Genomic DNA, 19,624 nt, shown 5'->3' on the forward strand with positions numbered 1-19,624 from the left:
AAGTAAAACATGATGAGGAATATGTAAGAATGATGAGTGCAGAAGATTTAATACAGGTATATTGCATGATGCATCCTGCCATGCTCTGTGACGTGTTAATAAGGGAATATAATAATAATAATAGTATATGCAGTTCCATTCCTCTGAGTTACAGAGACTTGGAGAATCTATTCCAAGGCTCATTTAAGCTGTTCAACACCTTACTAACACACTATGTTGTGTTTTCCTTTCACAAGTTACCTGCCTTTTGGTTACCATACTTTTATCAACATCAGTCTTACAAGAAATATTCACTCCAATACACAGAGAGCAGCTGATGAGAGGAAACGTGTACGAGACCCTCCACACACCTCTAAAAGGGACTCTGTAGGACGTGGTAAGCCGAGGGCGACGCCAAGCCTCCGCTACAGGTTATATCTGGATTATTTGACATTTGTAGGAATTTACTATGACAATGTTGGACCAACTCAAATTAGAACAATGTAATTGTTTATTGAGAGTTTAAAATATTCAAATATCTAAAAAGACATTAAAAAGTAGATAAACCTTTCAGTGACATTATTGTAGAAGACACTACCAAGTACTTAACAAACATATGTCTGATTTCATAAATTGTTTAGTATAGAGTTTGAAAAGAAGAACAAGAATAGAGTGTGATAGCCTAACTTGTTCTTATTCTTCTATTACTGTTTTACAGCCACACACCCCACGGTTGATTGCTCCACTTGCTGCAACCTCAACAAAACTAAATCCTCAAGAGGAATTTGGTAATTCACAGTGATGAATTTATGCATGTACAGTATAAAAAAAGTGTTCATTCTAATACTGATCAGTTGACTTTTAATTGTTCCTTATCTACAGTAAATGATCCCTTACCGCTTTATTTTTGGATTTTCTTTACAGAAAAAAAATATGGAGAGGCTCTCTGATATTTTGGCGTCATGTTCTTCTGCTGCTCAGCCTCAAAGTAGCTCTGCATCATCATGGTCTTTTCGGCAGCAGAAAGCCTCTGAGCGCTGGAAAGAAGCAAGACCATACCACCTAAAATGCCTTATTTCAAAAGAGGCTGTTGGTCATCCCCTGTGTTGCCTTTGCAACGAGCCTGCTGTTATTAGGTTGGTTTTCATTAATACCAAACTTCAATTACCCAGGGTAGGTTTGCTGAGTGCCCTGCTTTATAGGCTAAGATGCATGTCTTTTGGGATGGGAGAAGACTTAGATACCCAGATGAAAAACACATTAATGAGAAAAGTAAATCTAGGACCTTCTTGCTGTGAGGTGACAGTGCTAAACACTGAGCCACTATGCAATCCTATACAATAAAATCAAACCTAGTAAAAGTGAAATAGCTTAAATAGAGTGTACAGTACTTTATATGAGTTATTAACCTGTAATAATGTATTATATTATAATATTGTTTTATTTTCTCCTTAGGTGCAGAGAGTGTCTTCCTGAGGAGTGGTTCTGTGGGGACTTTGATGTATTGCATCACAAAAAACAGCCACTCCACAACAGGGAATGCGTGATTCGTTGTTTTATTGAAGCCATTCCTCCGACCACATGCATCATTAAAGGGGAAGATGGATATTGCACCCATGAGCAAGGTACGTTCTCACGAAAGCTTTAATTTTGCTGTTCAGTGTGTGTTAGCAGACAGTTATAGATAATCTAAATAATTGGTTTTCCTTCTTTTTGCCAGCTTGCATTTTGCCAACTGTGAAGGTGCCAGACTGCTCCTGTGGAGGCACAAACTTTACTGTGTTACCAGGCAAACCAGTGATTTTAATTACCATCAATGGTAAAAAAAAAAATATATATATATATATATATAGTGTGCTGTGGCATTGTGCTTATAATTGCAGAAGTGACAGAACATATGGAATAGCACATGGTATTGTTATTAACTGAAACAAAGACAGATGTTTGTTTGGTTTTTTTTGTCCTCCGCAAAGAAAAAAATAATTAGCATCTTTCCAGCATGATGTCCAATCAACACAGCAGTGTGGAATTTAGTGAATTAGAAAATATAAATGTGGGATTATAGGAACTTGTGCAATGTCTCTCAACCATTCACAATGTGCATAATGAACTAAGTGTTGTAAAATTAAGTATGTGGTAAATGTGTATTATATTTTTAATTTTTTTTGTTTTGTTCCAAGGGCGTTTTGACTTGCATCAGCCACTGTATGAATGTCAAACATGCCAGCAGCAGTGGACCCCTGACTTTAAAGACCTCCTAAGAAGTGGATATTGGCCAGCCTCCGTCACCAATTCCACACTTTATACATTGGACCTCTTGAGCTCCCTTCAGGAACTCAAGATCATCTCTCCGGGATTCTCCAGACAAGCCTTCGCAAAGCTGCTGGAACATCGCACTAAGTGTGGAGGAAGAGTAAGTGTAAATGTTATTAACATTTTATATTAAAAAAAAATCCATAAGCAGACAATATCAAAATATAATTTCATTCTATATATTGTCCAGTCTGGACCTATCAATGGCGATGCACTGCAGCAAAGCTTCTTAGAGCTTTCGTATGCATCATTTGAGGAAGACCAGCTCTGCTGTAGTGCTCCTTTCACTTGCCCAGCCTGCACGCCGGAAATGTTGGCTGTTTCAGCAGATGGAAACAGAAAGCTATATCGCTTTCGCCGAAACGGAAGGTGATCTTTCTTCCAGTCTTTTTATTGATTTATTTTCTTACTTCATATATTTCATGAATGGAGTTTCTATTTTTCTTTCTTCCTCAGCTCTGATGATCCTGGCTTTTTTGAGGGGCTCTTTGTGGCTGAAGACAGTGCGGTGTCTAGATTTGTCGACACCATACAGAAAGCAGTGAAAAATGCAAGTTGACAAAATAGTTGTTACAATAATAAACATAACCCCCACTTCAATTACTGTTGACTACCAATTACAAAATCAAATTGAGAGAATAAATGCCATATATTGAATGACGCCATTGTATTGAAATTTGATTTGTCGTGTTTGTTTTGTGTGTCATAGACACAGGGAAGAGGCACATGTGGGGACTCCCAGTGGACAGCAGCGAGGGAAACTTCAAGGAGGGCTTCAAAATTGGATGAAGAGGGGATGGAGGTTGCTGTGTGTCGCCATGGGTTCCTTTTGAAAGCCCTTAATATGTACAGGGGGGAGATATTTGCCTACCCTCTGTACCTTCAAAGGGAGCTCATGTCAGCCAAGGCACAATTCTTCGCAATGGACGTGGCATGCAAATACTGGAGAAAGTTGCTAGTGTCCTTCCTGCTCTTCAGGAACTGACCACTATGAAACCCTTTCTCAGTGTAATGCATGCTCGAGCCCATGCTACTAAGTGTGAGGTGTGTATAATATTTTGGCATCATATGTACATTTGTAATATTTACAAGCACATTAATAATATGAAATATAAGTTAAGCTACACTATATTATCTTGTCTTTTTGCATAACCATTTCTTGCATGGAATGTAATGCCCTTTGATGCAAATTTTGGTTTGTGATATTGGGCTATATAAATAAAATTAAATTGAATTTCTTCCACCCTTTACTAACAGATTAATTGGAGTGGCAGGAACCAGGAAGGAGCAGGGACAACCGCTGGTGAGGAGGTGGAGCAAGTGAACAGCTACCTCTCACGTTGTGCCCTGACGACCAAATATATGTCCAAAGTAGGTGATCAGAGTTTGCAATATTCGTGTATACTTTTTTTTAGATTGATCATCATAACCTCATTATTTGCTTTCAACAGCACGGGTGGACATGCTTACATTGCATGCAATAGGGTGGAATGAGAAAAAAAATCTCTCTTTACATCAGGCACTTTCCACGAGATATGTGAAGGTAAGTCTCATATTAATTGTTTTGTGTGTCCTTTTGTTGTGTTTACTTGGCCTGTTGTTAATCATACAAAGTTTTAATCCTGATTATTGTACAAAACTGTTCATCAGACTTGTCAGAGACTCAATGATGAGACTGCAAGGCTAGCTGACCTAAAAACAGAGCTAGATTGCACAGATGAAGTGGTGACACAGTGGCTATCTGATGTAAAGGAATGGGCAGCTGGTGGTAAGCATGACCAGATAAAAGAAACAACAAACATCCCTTTCTACAATCTAAATTTTATGTTTGATATTAAAGAGCAGCAGAAAATAGTAGGCGGATCATCATCTAATGTGATGCCACATTTCTCTCAGGTTTATTATTATATTCCAGTTCCCTGCAGGAAGTGCACATACAAAGTTTAAATAAGTTGGATTAAAAGGTTTTACATAAAATTCAAACAGAGAAACGGTTCTGTGTTGTTTTAACAGTGAATTTGCTTTCACTATATCTTCTACAGAGACACCTGATACATCTCGTGCCAGTCAAGGCACAACACACAGAGGAATGCAGCAATCAATTGAGGGGCTCTACCTTAGTGTGAGGCACCGGAAGCGAACCCTCTACCGTCAGAATGGTATAACTATATAATATAATAGGTTGATAAATTCAGGCTACTGTATGCATCCTACTCCACCAACATGGAATTAGCTAATAATGTAGTAGCACAGTTCAGCTCAATCATTGAATTCTGTTCTTTAAATGATCAGTCTGTAGGATTTAGTCGTATCTATCAGTGAGGTTTGACGATTGCAACCAGCTTCCCTCACCTCTATCTTTCCAAGCTACGGTAGCCGACGAGAAAATGTGAGAGGTACAATCTAAACCCAGTGTTTGTGTGTCCGTTGTGGGCTACTGTAGGAACATGGAGGTGCAACATAGCGGCCTCATTGGAAAGGGAACGTATTTAGATAAAAAACTGCCCATTCTAAATTAATTAATGCACAATTATTATTTTCAGGCAATCATGAAAAGTGTGTGTGTGTTGGTTATTCCTGCAAATAGATTCCCCCCAAAATGTTACACACTGGACAATTTGTTTCCCATGTCAGTCTACATTATAATTTTCACATACTTCAATAACTGCAGCTTTGCTTTTAAAATTTTTGGTGCTATAATTTTTTTCTTGTTGAAGAGTTCTGTCAAAAACCTCTGCCTCTGTACTTAATGGGCGCCGGGGCCTGCAACATTTGCTCAGGGTTGGAGCTAAACTCTGCAGGACAGCGGCCCTCCAGGACCGAGTTTGAGGAACACTGGACTAAACGGTCACATTGTTTCTAGGATGAAAATGATCTGTTATTTAAACTGTGATTAAATTGTGACTGTAATTGGTCAACAAATCTTTTTTTGCACTGTTGGTTATAATGAAAGCATTCATTCTATAACACTATAAACACTTTTCACAATTAGTTAACCATGCAATCACAGCAGTGGGCGTTTACACTAAAGTATCACAGCAGCCAATCACAGCAGTGGGCGTTTACACTAAAGTATCACAGCAGCCAATCACAGCAGTGGGCGTTTACACTAAATTATCACAGCAGTGGGCGTTTACACTAAAGTATCACAGCAGCCAATCACAGCAGTGGGCGTTTAAACTAAAGTATCACAGCAGTGGGCATTTTATTTGCATATGCACTGCATTAACCATGCTTTCATTTTTATGGGCTGATAGTCAACATGGTTGTATATTTAAGATGTGAATATTTCAATTGAAAACATTTCACGCACATTTTCATTATTAAAAATTCAATAATCCAAATTCACCTCAGATTTCACTTCAAAATATTCATTCTGTTTAAAGCTGCTGTCCGTAACTTTTTTGTGTTCAAGATTTACAAAAATTATATAATGAGAATGTACAAAATGAATCTATTCCAAACTGTGTTTTTGTCTTACCCTGAATCATTATGGTAAACTTATAATAAGTGTTTATATTGGGATTATTTCAGACTGGTCTGGTAGGAACCGCTGTGGAGGAGCACAGTCTCTGCGTGACTCGCCATAGAGATAGACATTTATAGACATAAACAGAGAAGTAGCTCCGGCTGCAATGTTCTTCCGCAAGACACATGCTGTTCTGTTTATTAAAGAGCACCTATCATGGAATTTTGAAATTGACCTTTCATGTAGTGTGTAACATAGATCTAAGTGAACAAAAACATCCTGCAAAGTTTGAAATATGACAGTGCACCGTATATATAGTTATTTTCTTTCAAAAGTAAGAGTCAAATCTGTGTCATTTTTAAGAATCGTTAGAAGGCCGAAGCTTTTTCTCTGACTAGATGACGTCAACTTGTCAAGTTATTTGAATACGATACTTATTGCGCTCCAAGACGCCAGTGAAAACTAGAAAACATCATGGCGACGAGACGCTGTGTTCTGAAGTGCGACTCAAAAGCAAACTTTTTTCATCTGCCCAAGGATGAGCATTTGAAGACTAAGTGGCTTGAAGACAAACCATACATCGTCGCGATTGAGTGTTTATTAGTCTTCAAATGTCTGCATGTTTCGCGATCTCAGGAAGCTTTTATTATGGACTTCTATTATGGCACATGGTTCTTCTTCGTCTGTCTGTACCATATATGGACTACATGTGCACAGAGCGCCCTCCGGCTGCCAGAATTGAAAACAACACATAAGAGACTCAGTCGCTCAATTAGGCTACATCTGCGCATTTTGAGGAAGTATTGAATAAAAACTACTCCTCTGTTTAGAAATTTGACACAGACAGATGAGAATCTATCAATATTTCTCCTCATCTGCACACTTTTGAACTAAAAACCCTGAGGGATGTTGATTTGTCGCGAGTCTTCGTGAGGAGAATGGAGGAGTTTTTTTATGAATGAGATCAGCTGAGGCTCATATTACAATCAAACGGTACAGACATGGTTTTCATATTCATAACTCCTGACACATATTAACAAATTACTGTCACTTTAAGACTTTGATGGGCGTTCCGTTTCCGAAAATATCTGCACAGACTATACCAATCACAACTGACTGGGTCATCGGACCAATCACCGCAGATTAGCGTCACGTAAAGGCGAGTTTTGAAAAGTGAATCACTAAAGGAATAATTTGAGAATCGCTGTCAAAACAGGTAAAAATAAATGCATATTATAAGAAAACTAGTCTTTTTTTGTCATTGCATGCATGCAAAACTGTTGTTGGGGACTTCTAAAACAATATTTGGAACATTTTAAATGCCATAATAGGTGCTCTTTAACCGCTAGAGCGCAAACAGTTACAGACTGCAGCTTTAAAAATACAACCTATAATATTCGACAGCCAATTTCCGGTCCATTTTATTTTGCTTTACAAATTCACTTCCACAAATTCATTGGCTCAAATTTGACAGAAAATTCAACACTTCAGATCCGGGAACTGCAGGAATAGCAGTGGATTACCGGAGATGCCCCTCACTGCAGACTGTAGCGCGATGATGTCACGTATTTGGACGTCTCGGATGTTACGTATTGCATGTCTTTAAAACCATTCGCCATAATGTGTGTCCTATTTGAGTTACGCGGTGCACAAGGAGCGTGCCTTGTAATAATGGAGACATTTGTGAGAGACGATTCAGAAGATATTTACTTTGGTGCAGATCCTGAACCGTATTTGAACCGGAATACACTGAAGATTAGGTTGTCACGTTGGTTATGTTGAAGTTAGCTTATTTTCAGGTACTGTGTAATATCATTGCGCACTCATGGTACGACACAAAGTTCCTTGATTATTACGCAGGAATGAGAGTATAGTTCCGAGCCATATCGGCCTATAATAACTTTTTATTTTCCGTCAGCCTTAGTACACGATGTAACTACAGAAGAGTCAAGTTTTAAATGGGAAAAATATCAAAACTCTTTGGTCATTTTTTGAGCGAGATGCTAACGGTCTAATCAGATTCAATGATCTATGCTAAGCTAAGCTATGCTAAAAGTGCTACCGCCAGACCCGGAGATCGGCTGAATGGATCCGAAAACAGTAAAACTCAACTTTTTAATCCTAGGGGAGCTGGAAAATTAGCCTATTTAACAAAAAAAGAGTGTTGTGTTCCTTTTGGGGACAAATGTGGGCAAAATAATTGTTAAAATTTTTTTTTAAATACTTTCCTTAATCTGAGCGGTACAAGATTTGGCTACTTTTTCTAAGTTTGCCACCTGAACACACACAAAACAAATTGACTCGATTATACAATGTTAAGTGCTTGAAAAAAAAAAAACCTCCTTAATCCCCCCTTCATGGACAAAAATGGTCACCCATAGGAATGAATGGAAAAAACTTTAATTCAGAGCATTTTTTTATTTATTTGTCCAATAAAAATCAATAAATCCAACACAATGCAGATCGTACATACACACAAATGAAGGAGTGAGCCTATACAACATTCTCAAAGTGGCAAAAACACACACACACACACATATCCACAAAAGCATAGCATTGAAAGCCATTGAATGAGCCTATAACAGAAGGTTTTTTTTGTCAAATAAAAAACAGTCACTCACATATACACAAACAAAGGAATTAAATGAGCCAATAACTATGTAAGCAATAAAAAATAAAAAAAGGTTTCAGTTCATATGCAGCCATTGAGTTCTATTGCCATCTACTGGCTATTGATATTGTAGCTTTAAAAAATAATTAATACCATCATATGTCACCAAAGTCACCACATTTTTAGGTTTTGGCTCTCTGGACTTGCTGATATGTTTTTTTACTGAAGTTAAAGAAATATTAAATATAACATAAAAATAAGCATATTTTACATTAAAAAAATATGGTACTTTTAGAGGTAAATCAATTCATTAATACCCCAAAAATCATAAAAAAGGCACAAATTAATAGAATTTATTTTATCGTAGGTGGTGATATAACATTTTTTTTTTTTTTTTTTAAGGGGGATCACACCTGAGACCTTCGTGCCCAAATTTGTCCACGAAGGCGGGATTAAGGGCTGTTATGCGCTTGGGGATTAATGACTCTCTCCTGGATTCACAGACAGGGCTTTTTTTCCCAGTTAAAACAGCTCAAACATGCATTTTAGTCTGGGACTAGGCTTAAGATTTGTCTGTGAAACCAGGGGAAAGTCTCTTAAAATAGTGTGTATTGTAAGTGGCGGATGAATGGATGAATTCATAACCAGATCTTTCGACTGTCAAATATCAAGTTTTGGTCATGGGACTGAAAACCTCTTACATTCTCCAAGGTCACAAATTGCACACATGTAAATTTCTTCTTGATTGCACTCTTAATTATTATTATCATTTTCTTTCTCTGATCTGTAGATGGAGGTGGAGGAGAGGAATATCTCTTGTTCCCATTCCCTCAGGGCAGCAGACACAGCAGCATGGAGCTCTTCTGAGATCTTTCCACAAGTAATCCTTCTCGAAGTGCTGTTTATTGGACCTTCTTGATGTCAAGTCACAAAATCACACACACACACACACACACACACATATTCACACAGTGTGAATGTTATTTTTCATCTAAAGCTGCGAGATGTGGCATTGCTGAAAAATATATCTGAGTAAAGCAACATATACAACAACACACTTTAACATCAAATAAATAAATGTTTCATTGAAGCCAAATGCATTACACACTAACAAATTCACATGTTTGTGCTGTTGCAATTGTGTCCTATCAGTTTATTTGTACAAGATGTTTGATATTTTGCATTCAAATCTCAAACTGACTTTCTCAAAATTACACCTGAAAACTAGTGATAAAAAAAAAAATATCTTATTGTAATTCCAAGTTTATATTTTGCAAATGCAACAATTCAAGTGACTAATAAAAAAATGATGGTAACTATAAAATAATATTCAATTCATTAACATTAGTTAATCTCAACATTTACTTATACATTTGTATGATCAAAAGTCGTATCTGTCAACATTAGATAATGCACTGTGAACTAACATGAACAATTGAGGTTAATAAATGCTGTAAAAATATATCACTAATTGTTAGTTAATGCAATTGTTAACAAATGAGACCTTATTGTAAAGTGTTACCAAAATGATATAGATCTGCAGTGTAAGTGTGAAAACTGTCTAAACAACAAGAAATTACAAACACAAGAAATAAATCACTGTCAAAGTCACAATTAGCCTACTATAATAATGAAAGAGTGATGCTTTTAATACATTGACACAGTGAAAAAAACCACAGTGATGACGACAATGATGACTTATGATATTTTATTAATAAAGAGGAGGTCAACTATAATTATAATGAGAACAGTATTGTAATAAACGGTAGTTGTTTCAGTGCATTTTTGTGAGAAGAGCGCGTCTACGGCTTACACATTCTGATTAGTTCAAGCAGATATAAATCGTATTATCGTAATATTAAGGTATTTACGAGGCAGTGGTACTGGAACGAGTGAAGAGAGATCCGGTGGGACGGAGAGCTCGCTGCTGTGCCCCTGGGTCGAGGTGGGGTGGCTGCCGTCCTGGAGGGAGCGGAGGAGTCGCCGGCGTTCGCCAAGCGCTCTATAGTTCGGTGAAAAAGGCATAGCCAAAAAAGGAAACCCGTTTACACAACATAAAATTCCAGGCCTGGCCCTCTCTCGTCCTCCACTTGTATGTCTCCGGGCTCCCTCATGAGAGAACTCGAGACCGGTGTGACTCGCAGGTGGTGTTCATTCTCAATCACCCACCGGTCCCGCTCGCTCCTCCCATGTCCCTCGCCAACCTCGCCACATACACTATTGTAATAAAATGTTGTGAATTCTTTGGGCTTAGTTGCCATGTTTCAGCGTGTTGTTGGGAAGAACAAGCTCTTCAGTTTACCAGTGTTAATTTTCTTCAGCGCAGTTAGTCCACGGTTCAATACAGGTTTGGAACAATATTAGAGTGAGGAAATAATGACAGTTAGAGGTGAACTATCCCTTTAAGGACTAGCGTCAGCGTGTTCACTACTGCACTGCTGTCAATTTAAGACCTGCACGCATCTAATATACAGACACACGTTCCTCACTTCCCCGCTCTGTTAAAGTGTGAACAGCATTGCAAGCGTGGCTAAACACCTCTAACTTTAGAGTATAGTGATTGGATATTTGCTCATATCAGCGCGTAGACTCACAGGCACACTCAAACAGAGCCATTTCGGAGAGAAATAAAAAAACGCAATTCACAAGCTCATATTGAACGTGAATGCTGTACCGAACGGTTCAATATTATATTGAGAATTGTGGCATCCCTAATGTTTACTATTACTGTAATATTAGAAATGTTAATTTTTTTAATTCTATTTATCCATGGCACATGCATTTTGGTTCTTTATATGCAGCCTAAGTAATGTTGTCCAATGACTTGTATTTAGGTAGTTTATTGTATTGTAGGGTAGAGTATTATAGAAAACGCCGCACTTAAGGACTGTGTAACTTTTTTATAAATTTAGTGTCCCCAACTGAGCAAGCCAAGCCAAAGGCAACAGTGGCAAGGAACCAAAACTCCATCAGGTGACCTAATGGAGAAAAATAAACCTTGGGAGAAACCAGGCTCAGTCGGGGTGCCAGTTCTCCTCTGGCCAATTAACAAACAGTGTATGATTATTATTCTGGCAACTTTACAGGTCAGAGGTCATATCAGATCAGAATATTCAAAAGATCGGAGTCATCACGCCAGAGACTGGTTTATTGAGGATGACATGTCGTTTAAAAAATTATAAAATAGGAATATTCGAAAGATCGGAGTCATCACGCCGGAGACGTCTTGGGTACCCAAAAATAAATATGTAGCCGACTCACCTATGTTCATCAGGAGCCTTTAAAATATCATAATAGGGGCACTTTAAGAAATATTGTGCATTTTTCAAAAGGCTCTTTTTATACATTTACAGAAAAAGGAAAAAAAATATTTGCTTAATTATTATTTTTGTCTTGTTTTTCAGTATACAAATACCTAAACATTTTTAATTAAGATACATTTACTTAAGAAGCACAGTTACTCACTGTTCCTGTTTAAATGACTTTCATAGCTTTAATCAAGGATTAATCTATATTTAATTGAATACATACCCATTTAGCACTATTTTTTTTAATTTCTAACTTTTGTCCTTCTCTGAAAAAGATATACCTATGCAAAAAATCTTGGTGTATTTTTGACTTCGAGCTTAACTATATATAAACAACATACCAAAAACATTAAACAGCCCCTGCAGATCATTATGAATAAGCATGAGGTACAGTATAAGAACTTACCATGAAGGAGAAGGAGCTGTAGTTCCTCGTGTTCACCCCTAAAGAAACGGGTAGAAATAATTTGTGAAAAAACAGCCTGTACTGTGACATGTCCTGCATTATTTTCCATAATTAATTTATTAACAAGTGAGTCTTTATACTATCACACAAGGAAAGGTCAATAAGTCTCTTAAAATATCTTAAATATACTTTAAATTCATGCATCTTTACAAAAAAAAATGTATATATATTAAAATTGTATATGTAATATATATATATTAAATAAATAATAAAAAATATATTAAAACTTATAAAATGGGATATATTTTTTATATAAATGGGATTTATTTTTAATAAATGGGATGCTGGTTTGCTGGTCAAGTATGGGATGCTGGTTTGCTCTTTTCCCCCTCCTCATTATACGTCTGCAATTTGAAACAATAAAAGAAATCCGGTAATTGTTTAAATACATTACACAAACAACATATATATATATATATACACACACAAACAAAAAGAGGCAACATTTAAAAATATATATATAAAAAATATAAAGTAAATATAACTTTAAAAAAAAAGACTGACTTTCTCCAGTTCAATTCGCTTCTTTCTCCGCTGGGATCAAACCAGCATCTGTATATCAGTTCAGTGGTTTAACCCACTGGACCACCATCTCCAAAACCTCTTTGGCTGAGTTGAAAGCCGATTTCGTAATTGATGTCTGTTAAAAGAAAAATAAGAGGTGTTAATAATAAGCAGTGACAGCAGCTACTTTACCTAAAACTATTTCAACAAGATTTGTCTGATTAATTGAGTTACTAAATTGAATATTTGTGCCTTTAAATATTCATTCATTCATAACATTCATCATATTATTCATTAAATTCATCACTACAGGACTATTTAAGAAAACTGTAGGCATTAAAAAAAAAAAAAAACAGAAATCAGTGTCAAATATACAACTTCACCCATACATACACACATTTAAATGAAACCTGTGTTATTTTTCAACTACCCTTAAACAAAGCATGTTTTAAAGTAAATTTGAAGTATAAACCATTAAACAGCTGATTAAAGTGTGTGTGTGTTGGGTTATGTTAGGGTTTTGTTAACAAACTGACCCCCCATTGCGTTCTGTTCATCCAGGCTCAACTGAGAAGGAGTAAGGAAGTTGTAATAGGCTTCGTCATTACTCGAGTCCGTATCGTCTTCACTCCAGTCATCGCTGACTTCAGGCTCGCTGGGGATATCCTGATATGAAGGCTCATCTAAAGATGGTAATGACATAAATATTACAGTATTAATAAAATTACTGTGCTTCTACATTTTTTACTTTCCTCCAAAAAACCGTAAAGCAAAAATAAGCGTAGAGCCAGTGCAGACTCCAATAAGCAGTTACATATTCTCATAACATGAACATCTCACTTACCATCATCACTCTGTGAGTGGTTGTTTTGGACTTTCCATTCACGCTGGAAAAAGGCGTACAATCCTAACAAAGTAAACAGCATTTTGATGCCTTTGTTAGGCGAACCTGCAGTGTGAAGCGAGGTCAACGTTTGTTATTTATCGCTGCTGAATTTACGTTGTGTACAGATAAAAATGGTGTAAAATCCAGTGCGCAATAAATCAATGTAGTTAAAATGCAAGCAAGTTGTTGTGGTTTAAGCAGGAATCGAGTGAAAGACACGAGAAGCAGTAAATCGATCATCAACGAACAGTGAGTGGTGCAGATTGAGCAAAGTAACATTCTTTATACCGAGCTACTATGACGTCACATTCTAAATGACATTCCAGAGCCGCAGAGAATTCCGTTCTGCGCTGTGGGCGGGGCTTCGGCGTAGCACCTGAACTCGTACTCCAGTCCATTATTGTACTTAGGAAAAGCAGAATAAAACAGATTTATTTAAGAAATCATCACACACAATGCTTGTTATTTAAGTCGTGCACAGGCAGGGCCATAGGAAGGGTTTTATAATCACCAAGGTCATAAATTTGAGCTAGTTAGGCTGGTTTGGCCTAAATAAGTTTATTAATATATATATATATATATAAAATTGAGTGGTCCAAGACCTTGGGACTTTTGTCACACTTGAACCCACGAATACACACAAACATAATGACTGGATTCGAGGAGTTTTTTGGTTGAAATTTAAATAAGTAAAAAATCCTGGAATGAATGGAATGCGAGGAATGCTTCAGCTTATATAGAAAAACCTAAAAAATTATTCACCCAAAATGATTTTATAATGTCTACATGTGGATCTGAATGCATACTGAAGTGATAAACTTGAGAACTGCTATAAGGCCATATGAAATATCATGTTATATATATATATATTTATTTTTCCACAAGAGGTCGGCAAAGACAAAAATTGGCCCAATGTGAGATTTGAGCTGAGTTTTAAAGAATTACTTTGAATTTAAGTTAAAATAATGCGAAAAATGTGCTTAAATTATATTATTTCTTGATAAAAATCTAGTAATTTAATGGTAAAAAAAAAATTATATATATATATATATATTTATTATGCATTAAAGACTAGAACAAATATTACAAAAATTAAATAATATAAGCTTTCTGATGGACAAAAAAAATAAAAGAAGGATTATTTTAGGGCCCTGATTTGATAAACAATTTTGTGTGAATGAGAATTATGTATTTTTGTATGATATCTGAATTAAAAAGCAAGTAAATCACACCACCAAACTGCTTTTATTTTAGTTTATTTTAACGACCATTGCCACTTTTAGACTTTGTAACTTGCACAACTCAAAATTCAATGAGGAAATGTTGATTTATATTTTTTAAGTAACAAATCAGAAGCAGGCATGCAACGTATTTTAATAAACAATGTTTTATGAATCAGGCTCATATATGGCTCAGATCAGTCAAAGGTGTTGCAAAAGTCCTTCTGGCAGCACTTGATGTTGATGTAGGAGTTCTGTTTCTGCATCTCACAGTCTGACATGGACATGCACTTTTGGAAATGGCCATCTGTTTCAAACAAAACCAGAATTTTTTTTTTTTATATTATATGGAATCTTGTTTCCACCATGGAATAAAACATTTAAAAAGATAATTGCGACGTTTTATCTCACAATTGCAAGTTTACAGCTCACAATTTAAAAAAAAATTCAGATTTGCGTGATATAAAATACCAATTGCGAGTTAAAATGTCAGAATTGCGAGAATTAAACATTCACAGGTTCTCACAATTCTGACTTTATAACTCACAATTCTGACTATATCTCGCAATTCTGACTTTATAACTCACAATTCTGACTATATCTCGCAATTCTGACTTTATATCACGCAATTCTGACTTTATATCTCGCAATTCTTACTTTATAACACGCAATTCTGACTTTATGACTCACAATTCCGACTTTATGACTCGCAATTCCGACTTTATATCACGCAATTCTGACTTTATATCACGCAATTCTGACTTTATAACTCACAATTCCGACTTTATATCTCGCAATTCCGACTTTGTATCATGTTATTCTGACTTTGTAACTCGCAATTCTGACTTTGTAACTCGCAATTCTGACTTTAAATCTCGCAATTCTGACTTTGTAACTCGCAATTCTGACTTTGTAACTCGCAATTCTGACTTTGTAACTTGCAATTCTGACTTTATATCACGCAATTCTGACTTTATATCACGCAATTCTGACTTTATATCACGCAATTCTGACTTTGTAACTCGCAATTCTGACTTTGTAACTCGCAATTCTGACTTTATAACTAGCAATTCTGACTTTGTAACTCACAATTCTGACTTTATAACTCACAATTCCGACTTTATATCTCGCAATTCTGACTTTATATCACGCAATTCTGACTTTATATCACGCAATTCTGACTTTGTAACTCACAATTCTGACTTTGTAACTTGCAATTCTGACTTTATAATTAGCAATTCTGACTTTGTAACTCACAATTCTGACTTTATATCTCGCAATTCCGACTTTGTAACTCGCAATTCTGACTTTGTAACTCGCAATTCTGACTTTATAACTAGCAATTCTGACTTTGTAACTCACAATTCAGACTTTGTAACTTGCAATTCTGACTTTGTAACTCGCAATTCTGACTTTGTAACTCGCAATTCTGACTTTATAACTAGCAATTCTGACTTTGTTACTCACAATTCTGACTTTGTAACTTGCAATTCTGACTTTGTAACTCGCAATTCTGACTTTATATCACGCAATTCTGACTTTGTAACTTGCAATTCTGACTTTGTAACTCGCAATTCTGACTTTGTAACTCGCAATTCTGACTTTATAACTAGCAATTCTGACTTTGTTACTCACAATTCTGACTTTGTAACTTGCAATTCTGACTTTGTAACTCGCAATTCTGACTTTGTAACTCACAATTCTGACTTTGTAACTTGCAATTCTGACTTTATAACTAGCAATTCGGACTTTGTAACTCACAATTCTGACTTTATATCTCGCAATTCCGACTTTGTAACTCGCAATTCTGACTTTGTAACTTGCAATTCTGACTTTGTAACTCGCAATTCTGACTTTGTAACTCGCAATTCTGACTTTATAACTAGCAATTCTGACTTTGTAACTCACAATTCTGACTTTATAACTCACAATTCCGACTTTATATCTCGCAATTCTGACTTTATATCACGCAATTCTGACTTTGTAACTCGCAATTCTGACTTTGTAACTCGCAATTCTGACTTTATAACTAGCAATTCTGACTTTGTAACTCACAATTCTGACTTTATAACTCACAATTCCGACTTTATATCTCGCAATTCTGACTTTATATCACGCAATTCTGACTTTATATCACGCAATTCTGACTTTGTAACTCACAATTCTGACTTTGTAACTTGCAATTCTGACTTTATAACTAGCAATTCTGACTTTGTAACTCACAATTCTGACTTTATATCTCGCAATTCCGACTTTGTAACTCGCAATTCTGATTTTGTAACTTGCAATTCTGACTTTATAACTAGCAATTCTGACTTTGTAACTCACAATTCTGACTTTGTAACTCACAATTCTGACTTTATAACTAGCAATTCTGACTTTGTAACTCACAATTCTGACTTTGTAACTCACAATTCTGACTTTGTAACTCGCAATTCTGACTTTGTAACTCGCAATTCTGACTTTGTAACTCGCAATTCTGACTTTATAACTAGCAATTCTGACTTTGTAACTCACAATTCTGACTTTGTAACTCGCAATTCTGACTTTGTAACTCGCAATTCTGACTTTATAACTAGCAATTCTGACTTTGTTACTCACAATTCTGACTTTGTAACTTGCAATTCTGACTTTGTAACTCGCAATTCTGACTTTATATCACGCAATTCTGACTTTGTAACTCACAATTCTGACTTTGTAACTTGCAATTCTGACTTTATAACTAGCAATTCTGACTTTATAACTCACAATTCTGACTTTATATCTCGCAATTCCGACTTTGTAACTCGCAATTCTGACTTTGTAACTCGCAATTCTGACTTTATATCACGCAATTCTGACTTTATATCACGCAATTCTGACTTTGTAACTCGCAATTCTGACTTTGTAACTCGCAATTCTGACTTTATAACTAGCAATTCTGACTTTGTAACTCACAATTCTGACTTTATAACTCACAATTCCGACTTTATATCTCGCAATTCTGACTTTATATCATGCAATTCTGACTTTATGACTCGCAATTCCGACTTTATATCTCGCAATTCTGACTTTATATCACGCAATTCTGACTTTATGACTCGCAATTCCGACTTTATATCTCGCAATTCCGACTTTATGACTCGCAATTCCGACTTTATAACTCGCAATTCTGACTTTGTAACTCGCAATTCTGACTTTATATCACGCAATTCCGACTTTATAACTCGCAATTCTGACTTTGTAACTCGCAATTCTGACTTTATAACTCGCAATTCTGACTTTAAAACTCGCAATTCTGACTTTATATCTCGCAATTCTGACTTTATATCACGCAATTCTGACTTTATGACTCGCAATTCCGACTTTATGACTCGCAATTCTGACTTTATATCTCGCAATTCTGACTTTATATCACGCAATTCTGACTTTATGACTCGCAATTCCGACTTTATATCTCGCAATTCCGACTTTATGACTCGCAATTCCGACTTTATAACTCGCAATTCTGACTTTGTAACTCGCAATTCTGACTTTATATCACGCAATTCCGACTTTATAACTCGCAATTCTGACTTTGTAACTCGCAATTTTGACTTTATAACTCGCAATTCTGACTTTATAACTCGCAATTCTGACTTTATATCTCGCAATTCTGACTTTATATCACGCAATTCTGACTTTATGACTCGCAATTCCGACTTTATATCTCGCAATTCCGACTTTATGACTCGCAATTCCGACTTTATAACTCGCAATTCTGACTTTGTAACTCGCAATTCTGACTTTATATCACGCAATTCTGACTTTATATCACGCAATTCTGACTTTATAACTCACAATTCTGACTTTATAACAAGCAAATCTGACTTTATAACTCGCAATTCTGACTTTATAACAAGCAAATCTGACTTTATATCTCGCAATCCTGACTTTACATCTCGCAATTCTGACTTAATATCTCGCAGTTCTTTTTTTTCTCGCAATTGCGACTTTATACCACACAATTCTGACTCAATTGCGACTTTAAATCTTGTTCCTTTTTTATTTTTTATTCCGTGCCGGAAACAAGCTTCCATAATATTACATGCATTGCCCAAAAACAGCCAATTCCAAGATACAGTTTACCTAGGCTAGGCGGCATTACTTTGCGAGACAAGAACTCCCGCGACTGTACACTACGGAGAGAGAGCGGCTTGCTTGCTGGAGAAGGTTACTTACTATGCCCTTGATATGAGTTGTTTTATTTTTGAATGAGAATTCATTATTTGCATGGGTTTTAAAGCCTTGCGCGTAGAATACACACACAAACACATATATATATTATTATTATTATGTTCCGCGGGGCGCGTCCGACTCTGTGGATGGGCAGCTCTTGAGTCAACTGCAGCGGCTGACCGTGGACGAGCAGGTGCCGCCCGGGCAGCCGGTGAACCTGGAGATGGAGTCCGAGGACAGCCGGTTGTCCACCTACCACAACTGGCCCACAGGAGCATCAGTTCAGCCCGACACGCTGGCACAAGCTGGCTTCTTCTATACAGGTCCATCTCATACTAGGGTGTTTTTTGTGTGAGATGAAACTGAGATGAAATTGTGATTGTATGTGGTTTCGATTCGGACCAGGACCAAAACTTAGTTAGCTTCTGTTCGTCTGTTAAGAGGTAAAATAATACCACTCAAAAAGTAAATAAATGGATTATAACTACTGCATAAATATAATTTAGTACCATAAAACCATTAGTACTATAGTACCCTTAAAACACAAAATATGTATTAAAAAACATTATCAAACTAAAATATAGCCTAGTACAATCATTTTATAAAAAAAATAATTAAAAAAAACAGTACACGTGAACAGTACCCGAGTGTTAAAACATTTTTTTTTGTTG

The 19,624-nt window shown here is 36.2% G+C and overlaps 1 long non-coding RNA gene across 1 annotated transcript; it reads left to right on the forward strand.

Moving 5' to 3' along the window:
• Positions 1–2,526: 2,526 nt before the first annotated feature.
• LOC307127445 lies at positions 2,527–3,330 on the forward strand. Its single transcript, XR_013816641.1, has 3 exons — positions 2,527–2,661; positions 2,749–2,842; positions 3,002–3,330. It is a non-coding gene; the product is annotated as an uncharacterized lncRNA (long non-coding RNA).
• Positions 3,331–19,624: the final 16,294 nt, after the last annotated feature.

This window comes from Gobio gobio, assembly GCF_949357685.1.
Source record: "Gobio gobio genome assembly, chromosome: 6".
NCBI classification, from domain to species: domain Eukaryota; kingdom Metazoa; phylum Chordata; class Actinopteri; order Cypriniformes; family Gobionidae; genus Gobio; species Gobio gobio.